The following is a 21,630-nucleotide window of genomic DNA, read 5'->3' on the forward strand; positions in this document are numbered from 1 at the left end:
CCTCTCCCAGGATTTCTGTAAACATACAACAAGAAAATCCTTCTTCAGGGCTTCTGAACCAACAGAAAGGCTCCCAGACCCCTGCAACAACAGCACTGTCCTTCACCAGTGGACAGTATTCATTCTGTCTGCCGGACAGTCCCCAGACCCCTGCAACAACAGTACTGTCCCTCACCAGTGGACAGTATTCACTCTCAGTACTGTCCCTCACCAGTGGACAGTATTCACTCTCTGTCTGCAGGACAGTCTCAGGCCTTCTTAACCAAATGCCAGGTTCCAGGACTTCTTCAACAGGACAGTCTTTCACCAGTGGACAAATCTGGCAAAATAACATCAAAACAGACAGACAAAGTACCAGCAAAACAGCCATGTCTCCTCAGTCCTTGGCAGCTCAGGGGGCAGGTCTCAAAAGTCCAGGGCAATTCAAAGCGGCCACCAGCAATCTCTTAGTCTCTCTCTCTCCACGAGGTGCTGCTTCCAAAAAAAAAAGATCTTCCGCCTCTCTCTAGTGTCTCTCCAAATCTACATCACCAGCTCCTCCCACTTCAGGACTTTCTTTTCACATCAACAAGCCCATCCCACAGGTGGGATTAACAAACTCTGGGTTTTAACACAATCAATTTGAAAACCAAGCCAATACAGGGGAATCTTTAATTGCCATTACTATCACAGATGTCAAGGAAATAATCTTGTTCTGGGGGCACTTTTTCTTCTTGTAGGAAAAATAAATCCTGTCCCAGGAGTGAAGAAGGTGGAGTGGGCCTAATTAAAGTACATTAGTCCTATCAAATCAGGCTATAATAGTTTTTAAAAACTCCTGTTTATATTTTACTTCAGTTTAGGATGCATTCTCTCTTGCAGTGGAAAAAAAATCAAACAAACCTCTCATACTGCAGTTCTGAAATGTTTTCCTATTAGAGAGCATAGTTTAGTGGAGATAGTATTGGACCCAGAGTCAAAAAAGACCGAGGTTCAAGTTATCGCTCTGACACTTTTGACTGGGACCATGGACAAATCAATTAATCCCACTGCTGCAGGCAGATGTCTGTCTACTGAGTTATAGATAGGTTAAAGGATATTCTAGATAACATCACACATAGTTGACATATTCTGCATATAATCTTCCATGATATTAGCCATTTAATATCTTCACTGCCAACTTTCATTGACAAGAAAGGGTCCTAAGTCTTCTGTTCTCTAACAGAATGTCAAACAGAAGGTGGATCCAAGATGGCAGAGTAGAGGCAGCAATCCAGTGGAACTCTCCCAACAATCCCCTCCAAATAACTTTAAAATAAGTCTTCAAATCACATTTTGGAGTAGCAGTGCCAACAAAAGGTCAAAGTAAGACTTTTTTGGAGGTTGGCAAGAGAGGTGGGGGATCTGATCCAGAGTGCATACTATGGCAGCACCAGCTCCTGACTTTGGAGGCAGTTGCAACAGCAGCGGCAGCAGCTTTAGGAAGTCTTAGCCCATTTCCAGTAAGGGGGTCCAACAATTGATCAGAAAGTTTGCAGGGGACCCTTTGCTGGCACTGGGAGCAGCTGACATTGATTGGCAACTCTATTGCCAAGGAGAAGAGTGCTTGTGGTTGCAGGAGAGCAGGGGACCCAGTCATATTTCCAAGACCAAGAGGAGTGATAGTACTTCTAGCTGCAGAGGAGCAGAAGCCCTTCCTGGGTTAAAGACCAGAGCGCAAACCAGGAGAGCAGTGACCACACCTGTCTTCAGATCACATCCCCCCCAAAACGCCAAAACTTGTAGACCTCACCAAAACAAGCTTTGAATACAGTACCATGAAAAACCTGGAGCTTGGAATAGTACCTCCCCACCCCAAGGGGAGCAAAGCCCAACTTCAAAATATAGTTCAAAGTCAAAAAAGAGGCTAGAAATATGAGCAAACAACAGCAAAAGAACATGACAATAAAAATTACTGCAGTGTCAGGAAAGACCAAGATCTACACTTATAAGAAGATAACAGTGTGAAAACAGTGGCAAGCAAAACCTCAAAGAAAAAATACCACTTGACCCAAGGTCAGCAAGAATTCATGAAAGAGGTAAAGAAAGAGATGAAGAGTGGTAGAGGAAAAATTGGGAAAAGAAATGAGAATGATACAAGAAAATTATGAGAAGAGAATTAACAGCTTGGTAAAAGAAGCACAAAAAAATACTGAAGAAAATAACACCTTAAAAAACAGAATTGGCTTAATGGTAAAAGAGGCATAAAAATTCACTGAAGAGAAGAACTACTTAAAAAGCAGTATTGACCAAATGGAAAAAGAGGTATACCAGCTCATTGGAGAAAATAATTCCTTAAAAATATTCGACCAAGAAAATAGATCAAAGAGATAATCTAAGAATTATTGGAATACCTGAAAGGTATAATTAAAAATAAAAAGAACCTAGACATCATATTTCAAGAAATTATAAAAGAAAACTGCACAATCTTAGATCAGGGGCAAAATAGAGATGGAAAGAATCAGCTGATCACCTCTTGAAAGAGATCCCAAAATAAAAACTCCCAGTAATGTTATAGTCAAATTCTAGAGCTCCCAAGTCAGGGATAAAATACTTCAAGCAGTCAGAAAGAAATAATTTAAATATGGTGGAGCCACAAACAGTATCACATGAGATTTAATAGCATCCAAGTTAATGGAGCAGAGGCCTTGGAATAGCATATTCAAGAGGGCAAAGGATCTAGGATTAAAACCAAGAATAACTTACTCAGCAAAACTAAGTACAATCCTCCAAGGGAAAAAATGAATATTGAAATAGAGGACGTTCAAGCCTTCCTGAGGAACAGACCAGAGCTGAACAGGAAATTTGACATTCAAACACAAAACTTAAGAGAAGCTCAAAAAGGCAAACAAGATAGAGTAATCATAAGAGATTCAATAAACTGTTTACCTTTCTATGTGGGAAGATGATGTATGTTAACTCCTAAAAACTTTAACATTAATAGCACAGTTAGAAGGAGTCTACATAGGCAAATGGCACAAATGTGAGTTGATTATGTTGGGATTATCACTTTTAAATAAAAGAAGGGGTGAGAAGAAGGGTGTACAGGGAGAATAGGGAAGGGAGAAGTAGAATGAGGGAAATTCTCCCACATAAAAGAGGTATGCAAGGAAGAACTTTTATAGTGGAGGGGAGAATGGGGAGTGGTGGCAGACAACACTTGACTTTTACTCTCATTGGAATTTGTTTGAAGAGGGAAGAATATACAGTCAGTTGGATATAGAAATCTATCTTATCCAATAGGGAAATAGGAGGGGAAGGGGATAAGAAATTTTTTTTTTTGGCGGGGGAGGGAAGGTTGATAAAATTGAATGGATTGGGGGGGGCAGCTAGGTGGTGCAGTGAATAGAGTACCAGCCCTGGAGTCAGGAGGACCTGAGTTCAAATTCTGCCTCAGACACTTAACACTTAATAGCTGTGTGATCTTGGGCAAGTCACTTGACCCCAATTGCCTTGCCTCGTTCCCTCCAAAAAAAAAAGTGAATGGATTTAGGAAAGCAGTTACCACAAGCAAAACAGACTTTTGAGGAGGGACAAGATAGAAAGAAAAGGATAAAGAGAACAAAATAATATGGAAGGAAATACATAGTTGGTAGTCATAACTGTGAATGTGATTGTGAATGGGATGAGTTCATCCATAAAATGGAAGTGGATAGCAGAATGAATTAAGAACCAGAATCCAACAATATATTGTCTATAAGAGAGACACTTGAAACAGAAAGACACACACAGAGTTAAAAACAATTAGAACAGAATCTGTTATGCTACAGCTGAAGCAAAAAAGACAGGGATGGCAATCATGATCTCAGACAAAGACCTAATTTAAAAAGATAATCAAGGAAACTATTTTGCTAAAAGGTACTATGGACAATGAAGTAATATCACAAAATTTTAAGGGCCGACATCTCTGATAAAGGCCTCTTTTCTAAAATATATTGGAAACTGAGTCCAATATATAAAAACAAGGTCCATTTATCAATTGAAAGAATATGAACATGTGGTTTTTAGAAGAAGAAATAAAAGCTCTCTATAGTCACATGAAAAAAAATGCTCTACCACTATATATTAGAAAAATGCAAGTTAAAACAACTCTGAAGTACCATTTCACCTCTATCAGAAATGACAAATCCTGGAGGGGATGAGGGAAAATAGATACACTAATAAACTTTAAAAAAGGTGTTGTGAACCAGTCTGATCATTTTGGAGGACAATTTGGAACTGTGCCCAAACAATTATAAAATTGCGCATACACTTTTACTCAGCAATACCACTACTGGGCCCGTGCCTCAAGGAGATCAAAGAGAAAGCAAAAGGACTTATATATACAGAATATTTGTAGCAACTCTTTTTTGTACTGGCAAAGAATTAGAAATCGAGGGGATGATCATCAATGGAGAAAAGACTGAATAAGTTGTGGCATATGAATGTCATGGAGTACTATTGTGCTGTGGGAGATGGCGAGTGGGTGGCTTCAGAAAACATGGCAAGTAACTATATGAACTGGTGCAAATTGAAGTGAGAAGAACCAGGAGATCATTGTGTACAGTAACAGCAATGTTATAATGATGATCAACTGTGAAATACTTGGTATAATGATCTAAGACAATTCCAAAGGAGTCATAATGAAAAAAATGCTGCCTACTTCCAGAAAGAGAACTGATAAACTCTGAATGCAAATTGAAGTATATTTTTTTCTTATTTTCTTTATTTTTCCACGTTTTTTTGTGTGATATGGCTATCATGGAAAGATGTTTTCCATGGGAAATGAAAGAATGCCAAGCATAGAACTGATACTTAAATATTTACTAGCTCAATAAACCACTTAAGAAGAAAAGCCTAACATAATGGAAAACTGAATCAAGGTGCGAGTTTTGCAGCTTTTCCATATCATTCTCAGATACTTGCAGTTTTATGGTTAGGGAATCAGACTTCGGTGATAAGCCAACTTAACTAAGATCTCTGATGGAAGACTGAAGTCATGACCATCACTTTTAATATGTACCAACCTGGGAGGTAGGGGCAACTTCTTGAACCATGCCAGACCTCCAGCAGCCTGAACCAAAACATACTTACTTACCTTCAATGCCTGTGTTGAGCCTCACTGATTCTTCATAATCCTGACATTGTCAAGTTATTGGTCCAAGCCTGTTTTCTAATTTACTAAAGAGTATTGCCTGGCAAGGTGATGCAGGTAGTCAGGGGACAGAAGACTAAATGCATGACCAAGAATTAGATTTATTTGAGGCTATGGAAATAAGCAAAACCGTGAATGATGTTTTATTAGAAGAACAAGTATCCAAGAATCAGGTTTTGGTGTGCACCATATACATTCCAGGGAGGTCCTGTTATGTGCTCAAGAATAGTCATGTTTGGCTTTAAAGTGTAAAGCTTCACTCCAGCCAATTGGGGGAGGGAGAGAACAAGGAAGTGAGGGGGAGTGGGGAGGTAGGTAGTAATAGATAAAATATGCATGATGAAATTTGTAATATTATTATCTATACATTTTGCATAAAGGAAACATAAGCCCAGTCAGATAGAAGGATGTCTTTCTGGGTGAGATGGCCATAGGAAAAGATGTAAAGTTTTTCTTCCACATTTCATCCTCCCCCTGCACATCAGAATCTGTTTTCTCCCCATGAAAAGCTGAACATGAAGTATAATGCCATGTACATGCTAAGTCTGATTAAAATTTTCTTCATTCTTGATCATCTGCAGATTAAACTTGGAGTGGAGTTATTTGTTCTCTGACCCAACATTTTTGGATACGTGGCATTTCATGTGAGCAAGGAAATAAACATGCTTAAAAACAAAGTCAGAGAAAATTGTAGATTCAGTCAAATCCTTGAGATGATTACTTAGGGTTTTGGTTTGAGAATAGCAAACAGATGCAAACACTACTTCTATCCACCTTTATTTTCAGAGTTGGCTTTCCATCATCCTTGTAAAGAGAGCTAGATCTTTGTGAGTTCCTAGAATATGATCTTTTTAAAAATGATTTGCCTAAAAAGGAATTTGAATAAAAGAAAATGCTCCTGGAAAATGATCCCATAATATCTCATCTTCATTGCCATCTTATTATATCAACTTTTAGACTATCCCAGGACAGCAGGACAGAGAGTGGAATTTGTCCCAGCCAACATTCAACCTCCCAGAAATTTGGAGAAAATTTGGGGCCTTTCATCCCCCCAGATGGCCATTAGGATGAAGGCTTTGCTGGGAGAAGATCCAAAATCATCTCAGATGTGTAGGTTTTGGACTTTATTCAAAAGGGCTGCTTCATGGAATCTGAGCCAGTCCCAAGGTCAAATCAGTTTATTTAGGCAGGTTTATCAGCAAACAGAATCCATTTCTGTGATCTATGTGTAGCTCAGCCTAATGGCACATACTTCTATCTCGAAAGGCAAGATAGTTTAGCTTTAAAAAAATAAACTAAATTTTATTAATTTGAGAGTATTAACATTTTGGTTTAATTTTGGTAAATAAAACAGAATAATTCAGTATGAAATTTTGCCAATAAAATACTCTAGTCTACATTTTTAAAAAATCTATTATTTTACTCCTCCTGAGGATGTACCTTCAAATGATGAAACACACTTAGGTATTTATAATCAAAAAAGAAAGAAAGAAGGAAGACAAAAAATCACAGTGTTTATTTTAATGAGCCCATTCTTGGGCAGAATTTTGTCATTTTTTTTACTCTGTTGTATTTTGGATTTTCTTTCTGTTCTCTCATACCTGCTGTTAGATCAAATGATATGGCTTTAAGCTAAGGACTTTTACAAAGTACTGTAAATCACATCCCTATCTTCTCATTTAAAGCCAGCAGGACATGCCATCATGTCTACCTTTTAATTAGGTGATATTTTGATCAGTATTCTCCTTCATTAATGATCAGTTTCCTTAAGTCAATGTACCATTTAACTACTAAATATTAAGTTCCTTATCATATCACAAAGAGAGTGGAAAGAAATGGTGGTAATATGGGTGGGCTGGGAGTGAGGAAGAGATGTGTGTGTGACTCAGCAGAAGCCTTCCTTGTTTTTGTTGGAGTTATTACAAATTTAAACTATTGATGAAATGGTTTACTACGGGCAGAATTCTGATTTAGATTTTTGTCTTTTTATCCCCAGCACCTGGCTCAGTACCAGGCATGTAGTCAGTACTTAATAAATACTTTGTGAGTGATTTTTAAAAATTAATTAATTGATTGATTAGATGACTCTTTGCACTAGCAGTCCCTTATTTTTTTAAAAGATCTGAATCTTTATAATTTTTTTTTAAACTAAAAAAAAGATGAAGACTTCCTCATTGGGTTTCTCTGACCAATAATGACTGGGCTGCTTTTTGTTCTCTGTTCACATTCAGATTTGAGATGGCCCATTATTATCTAATGTTTTTCTCACATTCTGCTACTGCTTCTGCCCCAGTCTTGATTGTGCTGTTTTGTGTTCTAATATTTAATGCAGCACATTTTATGTTACTCTTTTTTATTTCGTTTTATGTGCTGCATTATAGTATGTATTTCACTGTTGGATCTAAATTGGGGAAGGGAATCCTGCTTTGTCCTTGTACTATAATGAAGATAGAGTTTGTTAATATAAATGTAAACTGCTGTCTTAGGTGCATCATCACATGAAGACTGCTTCATAATTGAATATGTTGGTACTGGATACATTTAGAAAATTACAGTCCCTAAACACCTACTCAGAGAGAGAGATGAACTTAATGGTTTATTGTATACAGTTTCATTTAAAAAAATTTTAGAGGAGTGACTTATTTGTGAAAATGTGTACAGTGGAAAGTAATGATGGGAACAGCGGAACAGTTAAAGAAAATATATATGCAGCAATTACATTCAACATTTATTAGGATCCTTGTCTTGAAAGTTAGATATTTTTAAGGGTTTCAAAATATGGGTATTAAAATTAGATTAGTCTGAGAGAAGAAATAAGTTTCCAGAAACACTTTAAGGACACATTGCATTCTTTAATAAGTAGAACTATAAAGTGCATTACTTTTTTATTAAATTATCTGCCTTTCCAGAGCAATATTCTGTTTAAATGTATATAAAATGTTAAAAATGACAGGGTAATTTCTGTTTCAAACCTTTCTTCATTTTCTTAGTGATGTAGAGAAATCATTCATATAGCTATATCTATACTTATATACAGTGTGTATATATATACAGAAACATAAATGTTTAAAAATAAATATTGAAAATATTGAAATATAAATACTACATATGTGTGTATGCACACATCCTGTAAAATGTTTGTAAGAATACCAATGGTTAATGCTGAATTATGACAATTCTTATTTGTTAACAACTAAATGTTTTGTGTTGAAAAGAGTAACATAAGAAACATGAAAGATTTGGAACAAAAATATGCCATGCTTAAATATTTCTTTACAATTACATTAAAAAATATTAAGTGTTTTCAGGCTTATTCAAGCCTTTAAAAAGTAAATTAATCACATTCATGATAACATCAGTGTTATTGAACTAGTTATTCATGATGTTTTCTAATATAGATGCCTTAACATGATAGTTGATGTATATTTAATCATGCACAAAGCTTCATGGATATTTTTATTTTTTGAGATCTGACTTCATAATATGAATATTGGGTTTTATTTAGTTAAAAAATATTTTCAAACAGAGTGCCCCACCTTTTTTTTTTCCTCTTGTGTGCTAAATTCTGGTTTAAATAATTACCAGTAGGTTTAAAGTCTTAAATTAAAAGAAATCTGAGCCCGTCATTCATGTTAACTCTAGACTTGGCAAACTGAGTCCCAATGAGGTTGAGCTTTGTACTCTATTTAAAACAATCTTCATCAGAGCAATTTTGCCCAGGAAAATAAAGATGATATCTATATCATCTATACCCAATAGTACCAAAAGAGAACTGAGGAAATGGTTGTAAGAATGCCTTTATCCCTGTAGTTAAACTGGAAGGAGGATGTGAATTTTAACTGCTTTCCATATTTAAAACTGTCAACTTATGAAAAACAGGGGTTAAAAAGGATGAATATCTTTGTACCTTAATGGGAGAACTATTTCTGTAATAGTATCAAAGATAAACCAGTATATTAGGAACACTAAATGATAAAGGGTGATAATATGCCATTCTTGAGACTTCTTGGCTCTTACCTAACACATCAGAAAGTGATTGTTGAATTTTAAATAGCCATACAAATGGATGACATAGAAATTTAACTTTGCTTTGACCTTATTCTAATTCACAAGATGACTGCAAAATGACTTTGTTGCATCTGAATGTATGCTGGATGCTAAATCACTCCAGAGTATAAAATCTTTGTTTTGGCATAATGTTGATGCATAAACATTTGTACCCCATACTAACCCTATAAACATCACAATCCATCAGTACAATTACAAAAAAGATTGTTTGTTTTCACACTTAAAGCAGACATGAAATAGAGTGTCCTTAACTTAATCACCACCTTGATTTACCACATTTGCATATATTTGCATATTAATTGGACTACAGATTAAAATTGGTTTTGTAATTTTAATTAAGTGTCCACAAAGGTAAATGATTAGAACTGTTTAAAATACATTCTGACATAAATAGCAGTAAAAGCTTTTGTGATGATGTTTTTGTGGAATTACATTCAGAAAGTGGCCTTTTTATGATAGTAATTTTAATCTTAAATAGAATTATACAGTCAAACAGAACTGTGGATTCATAATCATTTTTTTCAAGATTCATTTAATATTTTGCTGATTTGCAGCACTTGATGAAAATGTACTGTAGGTTTAGCTGATTGCAAAATTAGGCCTCCAGAGCTGATAAACTGAGGGTTTAAACCCATAGTCTTTAGATGACTGTCTTGAATACTTGAAATGTATATCTCAGTATCTGTATCTATGAGTGTCCCTGTGTTGTTTTCTCTTTCATGTGATCTTTTCAGAATCCTCTTTTAATGATTTATCCTTTAAATCACCTTAAGGTCCCCTTTCATTTCCATTTGGAATTAGGGAGAGTATAAAGTATTTTAAGTTCATGATAGCATATTTTTGGTATTTAGAAGAACCACCCTGGCACCATCAAGGAAAACAGAATGCCATAGTTAAGAATAAGCTCCCTGGCATAGTAACAGGTCATACATTCTGGTGAACTCCCCTTAAGATGGGCACTGTTCTAATTGGGAAGCAAACCATTTTTTCAAACCTAGTATGTTTAAAGTGTGGCATTTGCTTTCTCTTATACCAGACAGAAAATTGGTTTTACCAGACGGTTACTGGATGCCTAGCACCCCTTTCTTCCAGCTGGCATTTTCCTGTTTGGATCATTTTAAATCTTGGATGCTGAAACCCTCCCCACTCCCAGCTGCCACTTTCTTCACTGGCGGTACCCTAGTCTCAGCTCCCTGATGCTTCCTTGCACCCAGCTGCTACTTCTCTGCCTGGGCTCCTGGCTGTTTAGAGTGCGCATTGGAGATGATGGGCTAAATAAGCCTTTCCCTATGAACAACTTTAAATTTACCCTCTATTATAAGCTATAATGTTTTTAATTTGTGAATGAATGATGTACAGCAGGTTTCTAAAGTAATAAGAGTAATAAGTAGATAGTTCCATGGTAAAGTTCATGAAGATCATACCATTTATACATTTTAGTGAACTTCCTAATATGAGAGGAGAGAGAGAAGGCATTATTGTTAGGAGTAAATCGATATAGGCTTAAGAACCAGGTTTGAAATCCTAATACACTATCAGAATTTGTTTGGGGGTTCAAAATTCTATTGCACGTTCTGTCATATCTGACCATATTTGTGAGGTTATTCTACAAGCATGGAGAGCTGGGGCTTGGGATCAGGAAGAGGCTCCATTTTTTCCATCTTTCTGTTCAGACATTTAATTTTGTTGATATAGGAAACTGATAGTGAGGAAACCCTCTACCAGTACAAATCAGAAACTGTTCTACAGTTTACAGTCTTAGAGAGTTTCTTGGTTGCATGTAATGGTTAAGTGACTTGCCCCAGAGTCAAAGCTGGTTAAGGTCAGGAAGTGTTAGATCCAGGTCTTTCAGACTCAGACATTGAACTTCTATCCACTACACCACACCGAGGAGGTCATTGTTTTTGAAATGCTTCAAAAATTCATTGAGCTTTTCCTTTTGTTGTTACCATAAAAGAGTCTCTAGAATTGAAATATGTTGAGAATTTTTATCTCTGGGAAACAGTCTTAATTCTGTTTTCACTTTTATTCCAGTAGCATGTTTTATGTATAAGCTTTTTTATTTTGTAGCATACTATTCTGATATATGACACAGAAATGTATGATAAAGCAAGAAATATGAGTTCATCCTTTTTAGCCCAGCTTCATTGTATTGAAGAGCTCATAATTGCTCCTGCTTCTTATTACTAGTAATCATAAGATCTGTCCTCAACAGAATTGTGTAGAGTTAAGTCTCTCTTCTGTGCTTTCCTATAGCTCATTTGATACCTTCTTCTTACCTTTTGATATCTCTTACAGTCACTTATTCCCTATTTCCCTCATACTACGACATACAAATACTCTTCAGGTTCCATGTTCTATCTTACTATCAATTCCCTGAACAAAACTCTGAAAGATCTTACCAAGATAGAAAGGCTGTGGTTTTTGCAGGTCCTAGAAATGGATTTTGAGAGAGCAAGTGTTCTTTGTTCTATTTTCTCATTGTACTTTTTTCTGCTAAAGAAGCAAACAATCCATTCTGATGTGGAAAAGAGTGTTTAATGTACTTAGATAACACTGAGGTGAAAACACACTAGGTTTATCATTGCATTTTAAAAGAGAATTTTAGAGTGCCCTAACCCAAAGGATTCCTGTGTTGGTGAAAATTTAAAGGACTATGACAGGCCATGTAACGGGGAGATATTTCTGAATAGATGAACTCATCAAATCATAAGAAAGTAGAGCAGCTGCCTACATGTATGGCTGACCCTGATCTAGCCCTATTTAACCATCTTCCATTTACTTGTACTATATATCCTATGTCACTAGTCTACGAGAATCAATCCATGCATCTTTTTACGGTAAAATACTTTTGGTGTTTCTTTAAAACACAGATTCCTAAAAAAAACCTAACAAGAATGGATTAGAAATGACAAGCAGAATACGCAGGTCAAATCCCATTACAGTAAACTTAGGGAGATGCCCAAATTCTCATGGAATTTCATTGTAATGAATAGTTTTCAAAATAAGTTCAAGACATACTGATACACAAGGAAATTCTCTTGTTATTTAGATTAACTAAAATAAATGGTGCTTTCTGATGTACAGACCACAAACAGTAATTTTCTAAAATGTGGGTAATATAGAAGAACTCAAGCCCAATTCTTTTGCCATATCTCCTTTTTCTTCTGCCAGAATCAACTGTTTGCACTGCTGTCATTCTTTCTCATAAAGAAAACTCTTTCCTATTTCCATGATTAATTAAGAGTCTGGAAGAAAAGGTTATTTCTTGACTAGACAGTTCTCTTCTATCTGGTGCACATATACTGAGTCAGGTGGTTGATTTTTCCCCCTTTTATCTTTTGGACAGGGATTGAAAAAAAGGTTATTTTTTACTTAATAGTCAATTCATAGTACAGTTTCAAACTTTGGTGTAATGAGGTCAACAGATCATTTTTACCACAGGTCAAATCTTGGAAACATCATAATTATAATTTGTTTTATTACAGTATTTATTGAAATGGCATTTGACCTAGTCAATTTCCTGTTAGACTTTTTTTTTACCTGATTTTCTTTGGGCCTATCCTGATTTCTTTCAGACTCTGAATGCTGGTTTTCATGGTATTATGCTGTTTGTTTAGTTGTCCAGGAAATGCTGTACTATTTGATGTGTTATTATTAACATCAAGCAGACAATTCAATGACTAGCCCATGGTGCCCATAGGTATGGGTGCTAAGTATAAATAGTAATGATGGATGAAGTATTGCTTGTGGGTAGACAAAATGAAATCAGTTTTGTTGTTTAGATCATCTCAAAAGATTCAAAATAATGACATTTTGTTCTCCTGCATCTCAGTTTTTATTGTCCCTTCTTTTTCTCTATCTAGACCATACTTCAGACTTTAAAAGATTGGTGATTTCATCCACGTGGGTACTAATTCCTTCCACCTTTGCAGAGCTCAGTCCTTTCAGAAGTCAAGCCAAGTCAAGTCATTTATTAAGCACTTTGTGCCAGCCTCTATGCTAAATTCTAGAGAGATAAAGAAAGTAAAAGTTCAAGGAACTCATATTCCAATGGGAAATAATTTGTAAACAACTATGTATGTGCAGGATATATATAGGACAGAAGCCTGGAGACTGAGGCAAGGAGAGTAGAGCCAACATAAATCTTGGCACAGGTAAGACATGGAGTGTCCAAAGAGGTTCATGAGTCAATAGGAACCTCATTCTCCGCCCCCCCCCCCCCAGCCACCCACAAAAGCTGTTTCTACTACCTGCAAAACTCAAAGCATTTCTAGTTTAGGAGAAACTTCCAGAGTTTACATTCTACTGATATAGCCTTTAAGAACCAGATCAAGTACTCACACAGTGAAATAGGAATCCAAGTCAAACTTTAATGTAGGTAGGGCAAAAAATTATATAAAATAAGTTCAAATTCATTGGCTTCCAGAAACAAGATGCAAAAGACATGGGAAAAAGATTTTCTTATACCAAACCTTTGTCTTGTCCTCCTTTCTGTTCTTCATATCCGAGGTAACTAGGGTATCCTCATTGCCATTTTCTACCCTAAATATGACAAAGATGCGGAATTATGGCTATCCCAGATTCTTTGTATGAATTTATTTTACCATCTGAAATAGAGATGTAACTGAATAGCAAAACGATGTAAATCAAATTATGTTTTTCCAGTAATGTGATCTGAAGTCAGAGTGTTAATATGTCCATAGTGTAGGAGAAATGGTTCTAATTTAGGAAGAAATAGGCATGCTATTCTTTTTAATTGTCTCTTTAAAAAGCATACTGTCCTCCATTAAAAAAAAAAAGGATGTAAATTAAAAAAAAAATCTGAGACACAAGCTTCTACATTTTGTTTCACTGGGACTATAAATAATGTTACATCAGCTCATACCTGCCACATTTGTTGACTAATTTTTTTAAAAAAGTATGGCAGAATATTTTATAATAAATTTTCTTAAATTCAGGGACACCTACATTTAGTTAATCCATATTGAAGGCCTCTATATTTTAACTTTGGTACTAATTGAGATATAAGATAATAATTTTAAAGCACTTAGCATGGTGCCTGGAACATCGTGAACACTACATAAATGTTGGCTATTATTATTAGCTATTAATAGCCAACATTTATATAGTGTTCATGATGTGCCATGGTGAATTCAAAGTAATACTAAGAAGGCATTTTGATATCTAAGTTTGGGAAACTCTAAGGTTATTGCCAAATCCATTTTGAAAATGCACTTATGTGGGCTGTACTATAACTAATTGATTTTTTTCAGCATTACCCTCTTACCCCATTGAAATCTCTACCTACCTTCAAGAGAACACAGTTGCTACCTTCTCTGAGATTTCTTCTACACTGTCCTCAGCTAAAAGTGATTATTCTGTCTTAACCTAGAGACTTTTCTTAACATTTTATCTAGGCCATTCCTTTGCCTTTATCAAAACGTTCACCTTAGACGGGGCAGCCAGGTAGCACAGCGAGTAAGAGCACCGGCTCCAGTGTTGAGAAGACCTGGAGATCGAATCCCGGGCTCAGACACTTAGCACCCACCCAGAAACACCTGGCCGTATAACCTTGAGCAAGTTACTTATCCCCAATTGCTTAGGGGTAGCCAGGTGGCTCAGTGAGTAAGAGCACCGGCTCCAGTGTCGGGATGACCTGGATCAAATCTGGGCTCAGATACTCAGCACCACACCCAGAAATAATAACTGGCCGTGTAACCTTGAGCAAGTTACTTAACCCCAATTGCTTTAAAAAAAAGAAAAGTTCACCTTAGCAGGTAGACGTCATATTTACCTGGAGAGGCTTATACGAACTGATGATGAGTGAGAAGAGTAGAACCAGGAGAAATCTGTACACAATTACAGACACAATGTATGTGTGATGACCAGTTTTGATAGACTGGACTCTTCTCAGCAATGTAGTGATATAAGTCAATCCCAAAAGACTCATGATGGAGAGAGATGTCTACATTCAGAGAAAGAACTAGAAAGAACTGAGTTTGAATCCAGATTGAAGCAAACTACCCGTTCTTTTTCTTTTTCTTGTTTGGTTTTATTTCTTCTTTACCATTTTTCATTCCATATGATACAATCTGTCTTTATAACCTGACTAATGTCTAATGTGAAAGTATTTACAGATTTATACTTGATTATATGCCGTCATGGGTGAGGGAGGGGGGTGAGAAAGAGGAGGGAGGGGGACAGAATTTGAAACTCAAGGAATTGTGGAATTGAATCTTGTAAACTAAAAGTAAACAAACAAATTAATAAAAAAAAATACCATTCTTCTTACTGTCATAATCTCCCTCTAGATCAAAAGCTTCTTGAGGGAAGGGTCTATGTTTTATTTGATCTATATATCTCCAGCATTGTTGTATACTGCGTTGTATTCTGCTCATAGTAGATATGTAATTAATGTTTACTTTATTAAATTATTGAACTTATACTATCATTATACTACTAGAATTACTTTGTGATATTTGAAGAATCATTATCAAAAATAGAAAATGAGGGGGTGGCTAGGTGGCACAGTGAATAGAGCAGTGGCCGTTGAGTCAGGAGGACCTTAGTTCAAATCCGGCCTCAGACACTTAACACTAGCTGTGTGACCTTAGGCAAGTCACTTAACCCCAATTGCCCTGCCTTCCCCACTCCAAAAGCAATAAAAAAAAAATAGAAATGAGTCTTTACATTTTTAACACTCACTTATCCCTGATTTACAGTTTGATTTTGCATTTTCAGTTTAGAATCAGGTAGACAGAATCATTCATATTGAGTACACTAAATATGGTTAACCCGTATATGTGAGCATTTGCTAAGAAGTATAATTATTTTAAGGCCTTGAGTTTAATTCACTCATTTGAAGCAATATAAGTTAGTTTAAATATATCAAATTTTACATCTTTATAGAATAAGGAAGATATAGCTGTGTTATTACTCCCAGTCATACATAAAATTTTGTGAGTTGAATTATAGAAATGTTGTATGACTAACCATTCTGTTCACATGATGAAAGATTATTTTGAGTCTAAGTGTCTAAATGCATGGACATCACAACACAAAGAAACCAATTCAACACCCATCTTATAAATCACAGGTAATAAACAGACATTTAAACTCCTAAGAATAATGGTAGTTTTTTGGTGATTACCAGTAAAATATTAGCCTATGAAACCAAATTGAGGAAATAATTTTAGAGCATTAGAAAAAACTTCAGTTTTAGCTAATGTTAAAAAAAATTGCGAATGAATAAGTGGTTATGTTGAAGTTGATTACTATTGTCCACTAAAATAGGATCATAAATGCAATATAATAGTATACTTTATCTTGTGTCATTCATAAAATCTATTCAAAAATATAAGAATCTTTTAGATCCTGAATTGTTTCATAGCCCCTGAAAAAGTAGACCTTTGATGTCTCGGTGATAGTTTAAACATTTTCCATATGTGATATAGTTACAACAGGACTTTGATCAAATAAGATAATAAATATTACATATAATATACCAAAAAAGTTAAATATTAAGTTCTTACATAAATTTGTGTGTGTCTGTATAATATTAGAAGAGTTAAGATGTTTCAAAATGCCATCAATAAAAATAGGGAAGTTATGGGGAGTGGAAGGTTTTGAGTTCAGGATGTTAATGGAGGGTCTGAAATAAAGTTGTGGCTGAGTGGAGAGGAAGGAACAGATGGGGTAGATGTTAGGGACGTAAAAATAAGATTTGATGAAATAAATGCGATAAGTGAGAGTAAGGGGTAAAGGAATGTCCATGGCTGTCTCCACAGTTAACAGCGATGTCTTCGTAGTCAAATCTAGTGGTGATTTCTCAATCCTTTCCTTCTTGAGCTCTGCACAGTTTTTGACACTGTCAGTAATCCTCCTCTTGTCTGCACGCTCATCTCTCTAGGTTTTCACACCATTGCTCTCTTCTGGTTCTCTGCCTACCTACCTGACTCTGCTTCTCAGGTTCCTTTGTTGGATAGTCATCCAGGCCATACCTGCTAGTTAGAGTGTCCCCTAGCACTCTTTCCCAGGCCCTCTTTTTTTTCTCCCTCTTTACTGTTTTGCTTGATAATCTCATAACCTTCCATGGATTTAATTAACAATTCTGTGCTGATGATTATGAAATATATTTGTCCAGCAATTCTGATTTCCAGTTTCATATTTCTAACTGTTTATTGGACACCTCAGATTAAAAATCCTATAGACATTTAAACTCAATATGGCCAAAATTGAACTCATTATCTTTTCCACCTCCTTCCCTAAACTCTCCCCTCTTCCAAAATAGATCTCTCATATACTCGCTGTTTCTTTACTTGGGCACTGCCAGTACCTTGGTGCAAGCCCTCATCACCTAATGCCTGGACAATGGCAGTAACCTTCTGGTTCTTCTCCCAACTTTGCCCATTCCAGTACATCCTCTACATAGATCATAAGAAAGTGATTTTATTAATGGTCTGACCATGTCACCAAAGTCCACTGAGGACCTGTTACCTCTTGGACCAAGTATAAAATCCTCTGTTTGGCTTTTTCTTCACAACTTGGCCCTTTTATACCATTCCATTCTTGCATTTTACTGATCTCCATTCACTCTGTGAATATCCCTGGCTTCTTTTCTGTTCCTCACACAAGACACTCCATTTGTCTAACCAGTGCCTTTTTACTTACTGTCCTCTATGCCTGAAATGCTCTTTCTTCGATTCTGCCTCCTACCTTCCAAGTCTTAGCCAAAATCCCACCTTCTACAAGAAGCCTTTCTCTGTCCCCTCAATGCTATTGCCTTCCTCTACACTGTCCTGTATATATCTGGTATGAGGGCTTGTGAAACCTTTTTCAGTATTGCTCATCTATCTTTGGTAATGTCTGCCTGCCACCCAACTCTCACCTGTGGTTCCAAGAAGCTGTAGTATGCACAGTGGCCACACCCCAGTAAAAGTATCTAAAAGTCAAACCAGATTGAAGATAACCGATAGGCCTCAAACCTGTCAGTGAGTTAGGGAGATGTCTACCCCCAGCATGTGAAGACTTTCCCCAGGGGAATGGGCAGATGAGAACAGTTTGATCCAGTGGTCATGAAAGAGGCTGAAGCAGGCTCTGTGGAACTCTTAGAGTTTGGTCAGGCATTGAAGATATCAAGGTCATCCACTGCATCCGGGGCCTTCACCCTCTTGATTTTTGTCTTGCCACTGAACTTTGATGACTCTGAGAGAGAGTGAGGCTGATGACTTGATGAAACTGCCTCACTTGAAAGTCGACATCACCCTGTGATGTCACTGGTCCTCTTCAGCAATCAAGGGTCAGCAACAACAATAGGGAAATAGAGAAGAGGGGTGGGATTGGGAAGAGTTTGAGGTTGTCTATTGAAAAAGTACAGATATTAATTTGAAATGTCCATTAGAAAGTGGGTGGTATGTGACCACAGCTCAGGAGGCAGACTGGGTCTGGTTAACTTTGGGAGTCATCTGCATAGAGATGACAGTTAAACCTCTAACAACTGATGAGGTCAGTAATTGAGAGAAAATTACGAGGAAACAGAAAGCTTCTCAGGACAAAGACTTGGTATAAACCCAAAGTTAATATGTATGACATGGATGAAGATGCTATCAAGGAAACTAAGAAATCATTTTCAGACACGTAGGAGGAGAACCAAGAGAGATCCATGCTATGCAGACCCACAGGGGAGAAAATATTCAAGAGTGGTCAGCATTATCAGATGCATAGAGAGATCAAGAAGGATTAGGACTGAAAAGAGGTTATTCTATTTGGCAATTCAGAGTTCCTAGTTAGCTTTTTTTTTCAAATTGAATTAATTTTATTTTCAAAGATCACCTTTTCTGTTTTCCACTTCATTCTCCCATTGAAAAAGCAAGAATAACTAAACCCCTGTTCCAATCATGTTTCCAAGCAAAACAATTGGCCATGTTTTTTAAGACATGGCCATTCAAAGATCTGAGCCTATCCCTTCTCAGTCAGGAGGTGGGCAGCAATGTTTCATCATTAGACCTTAGGAATCTGATTGGTCATTGTGTTGATCAAAGTTCCTGAGTATTTTTTTTAATATTTTTTTTTACTCAACCAAGATCCAACTTTTTACCCTCCCATATGCCCTTCCATCCTACCTCCAATCTCCCACCGCCCACTGATCCCAGTGACATCATTGGCATTCAAAAAAAACATGTATTATAATCATTTAAAACAAATTTCTGCATTGACCATGTCCTAAAAAAATTATCTCACTTTCTGCGTTCTGTGTTTTTCATCTCTAACAAGAGGTGCATAGCATGTTTCAGCATTAGTGCTCTGAAATCCTGGTTGATCATCGTTCTGACAAGGGTCCAGCACAATAATATTCTATCACATTTATATGCCATATTTTCTTCATCCGTTCTCCAATTTATGGGCACCTCTTCAGATTCCCGTTCTTTGCCACCTCAAAAAAAGCAATAAATATATTTGTATTGCTAGGAAATAATCCCTTCCTTCCCTATAATTTTGCTTTCCCCCCTTCTCTACTTTTCTCCCTATTTCACCAAGGAGTGACTCCATGCATATATATATATATATATATGTTGTATATGTGTATATATATATATGTATATGTGTATGTGTGTTTGTGTGTCTGTGCACACGTGCATAAGTGCGCACGTCTGTCCGTTAGTATTCTTCCATCTTTTGACCAGTTCACATCAGAGTTATCTTTGGAGAGAGCAATTTCAGTTAATTGATATTGAAAGCCAGATGGCAGAATGTTTATTTATAACAGAATGAGAGAAAAGAAAGTGGAGGTACCAAGTGTAGACAGCTTTTCGAAAGAATTTGGTTGAGAAAGGAAGAAGAGACATAGGATTATATCTAATGGGAATGGTAGGATCTAGTAGTTTTCTTTTTATTGTTGTTTTTATTTTGTTTCTAAGAATGTGAAGGTGTGTGTATGTGTGTGTGTGTGTGTGTGTGTGTGTGTGTCTAGAAAATGGGAAGAACCAGTAGATAATAAGATTTGAAAATTATCTAGAGAGTGGGAAGCAGTCTCCTGGAAAACAGAAGGTGATAAGATATTGGGTTATTGGGTACATGAAGATCAGTTAGCCTAGGCAAATAAAAGAGTCATTTCTTCATCAGAAACTACAATAGAGGAGAAAATAATGAGGACTTATATCGAAGGGTTGTGGGATAAGAAGGGGCTCTCAGCAAATAGCCTCAATTTTCTTGGCAAATTATGAGACAAGCCAGAAACTTATCTATTACTGATACATTTTTCTAAGTCCTTGAACCTATTTCTATTTTTATCCTGTACCTGCTACTGGAGTAAAAAGTTCTTTTAGTTTACTAGCCACTATGTAAAGTAGCATTTTTTTTTTTTGCGGGAGGATGGGGGGGAGGGTCTCAGAATGATTTCTTTTGAACTTCAAAGGGGATGTTCTAGCATTTGTTGAAGAAATTTATATTTACCCTATCTATAATTTATAATATTATGAATTGTATATGCTTTTTGGCCCTCATCTAGACTGATAGGTCTGCATTTTTAACTATATTTTCATAAAGGAGCATGTTTAATACTATAGCTATTTAAGTTCTCCTTCTAGGCCTTTTCCATGCCCTTTTCCATGACCATCAATATCCAGTGTACTCCAGGCATATGTACAGCATGGTTTGGAACTCCCTTCAGAACTTTGGGGAGGAAGAAATGCAAAAACCTCCTTTGTTGTTGAGTCATTTCATTCATGTCCCACTCTCCATGTCCAACATTCCCATTTCAGATTTTCTTCGTAAGGTTACTGGAGTAATTTACCATTTCCATCTCTAGCTCATTTTACAGATGAGAAACTGAGGAAAACAGGGGTAAGTGACTTTCCCAGGGTCACAGGTAGTAAGTGTCTGAGACCAGATTTGAACTGAGATCCTCTTGACTCCAAGGCTGGCACTGCACCACCTGCCCATCCTAAAAGCCTGCTAGAGGCAGTAATTTGACAATATAGCAGTAAATGAATGAATGTGGAAGGCAATTTACTGAAAAATCACAATCTGTGTGGATTTGAAAAGTTTAAAGAAAGCCCTTAGTATATATAGTTTTCCTGTTTTGTAAATTCTAAAATTAAAAAAAAAAAGTTTTGAATTTCTAGTTTCTCTGCAACAAAGTATTCAGTTTTATAACGACATAGATAACAAAGAACATGTATGGGTTAGGGGATTAATGAAAGGATTCAGGAGGAATTTCCATTTTGAATTTTTTTGCTTAATACAATTAATATAAGATGTTATTTGTGAATTAGGATGACCCAATTATCAAAATTAGAAAAAAGTGAAATATCATCATATAGAGACTTCGTGATATATTAAAAGATTAACCTTTGAACTAGAAATTTTACTAAAAAAACAACAAAAAAAAGTTGGCATATCAAGCTCTT

General features: G+C 36.3%; 1 protein-coding gene and 1 long non-coding RNA gene across 11 annotated transcripts in view; one reads left to right on the forward strand and one right to left on the reverse strand.

Annotated features, from left to right (window-relative positions):
* The window catches only part of GTDC1 (glycosyltransferase like domain containing 1), a 476,083-nt gene that overhangs the window by 307,639 nt on the left and 146,814 nt on the right, over positions 1 to 21,630 (forward strand). The gene's annotated exons all lie outside the window — the stretch shown is intronic.
* LOC138145099 (uncharacterized) overlaps positions 18,032 to 21,630 on the reverse strand; it is a 51,890-nt gene continuing 48,291 nt past the window's right edge. The window contains exon 4 of the long non-coding RNA XR_011164109.1: positions 18,032 to 19,655. This is a non-coding gene — a long non-coding RNA (uncharacterized lncRNA). The remainder of the gene's footprint in view (positions 19,656 to 21,630) is intronic.

This window comes from Petaurus breviceps, unplaced genomic scaffold (assembly GCF_028583685.1).
Source record: "Petaurus breviceps papuanus isolate PSGF00001 unplaced genomic scaffold, PetGlider_PUasm1.0 90723, whole genome shotgun sequence".
NCBI lineage: Eukaryota > Metazoa > Chordata > Mammalia > Diprotodontia > Petauridae > Petaurus > Petaurus breviceps.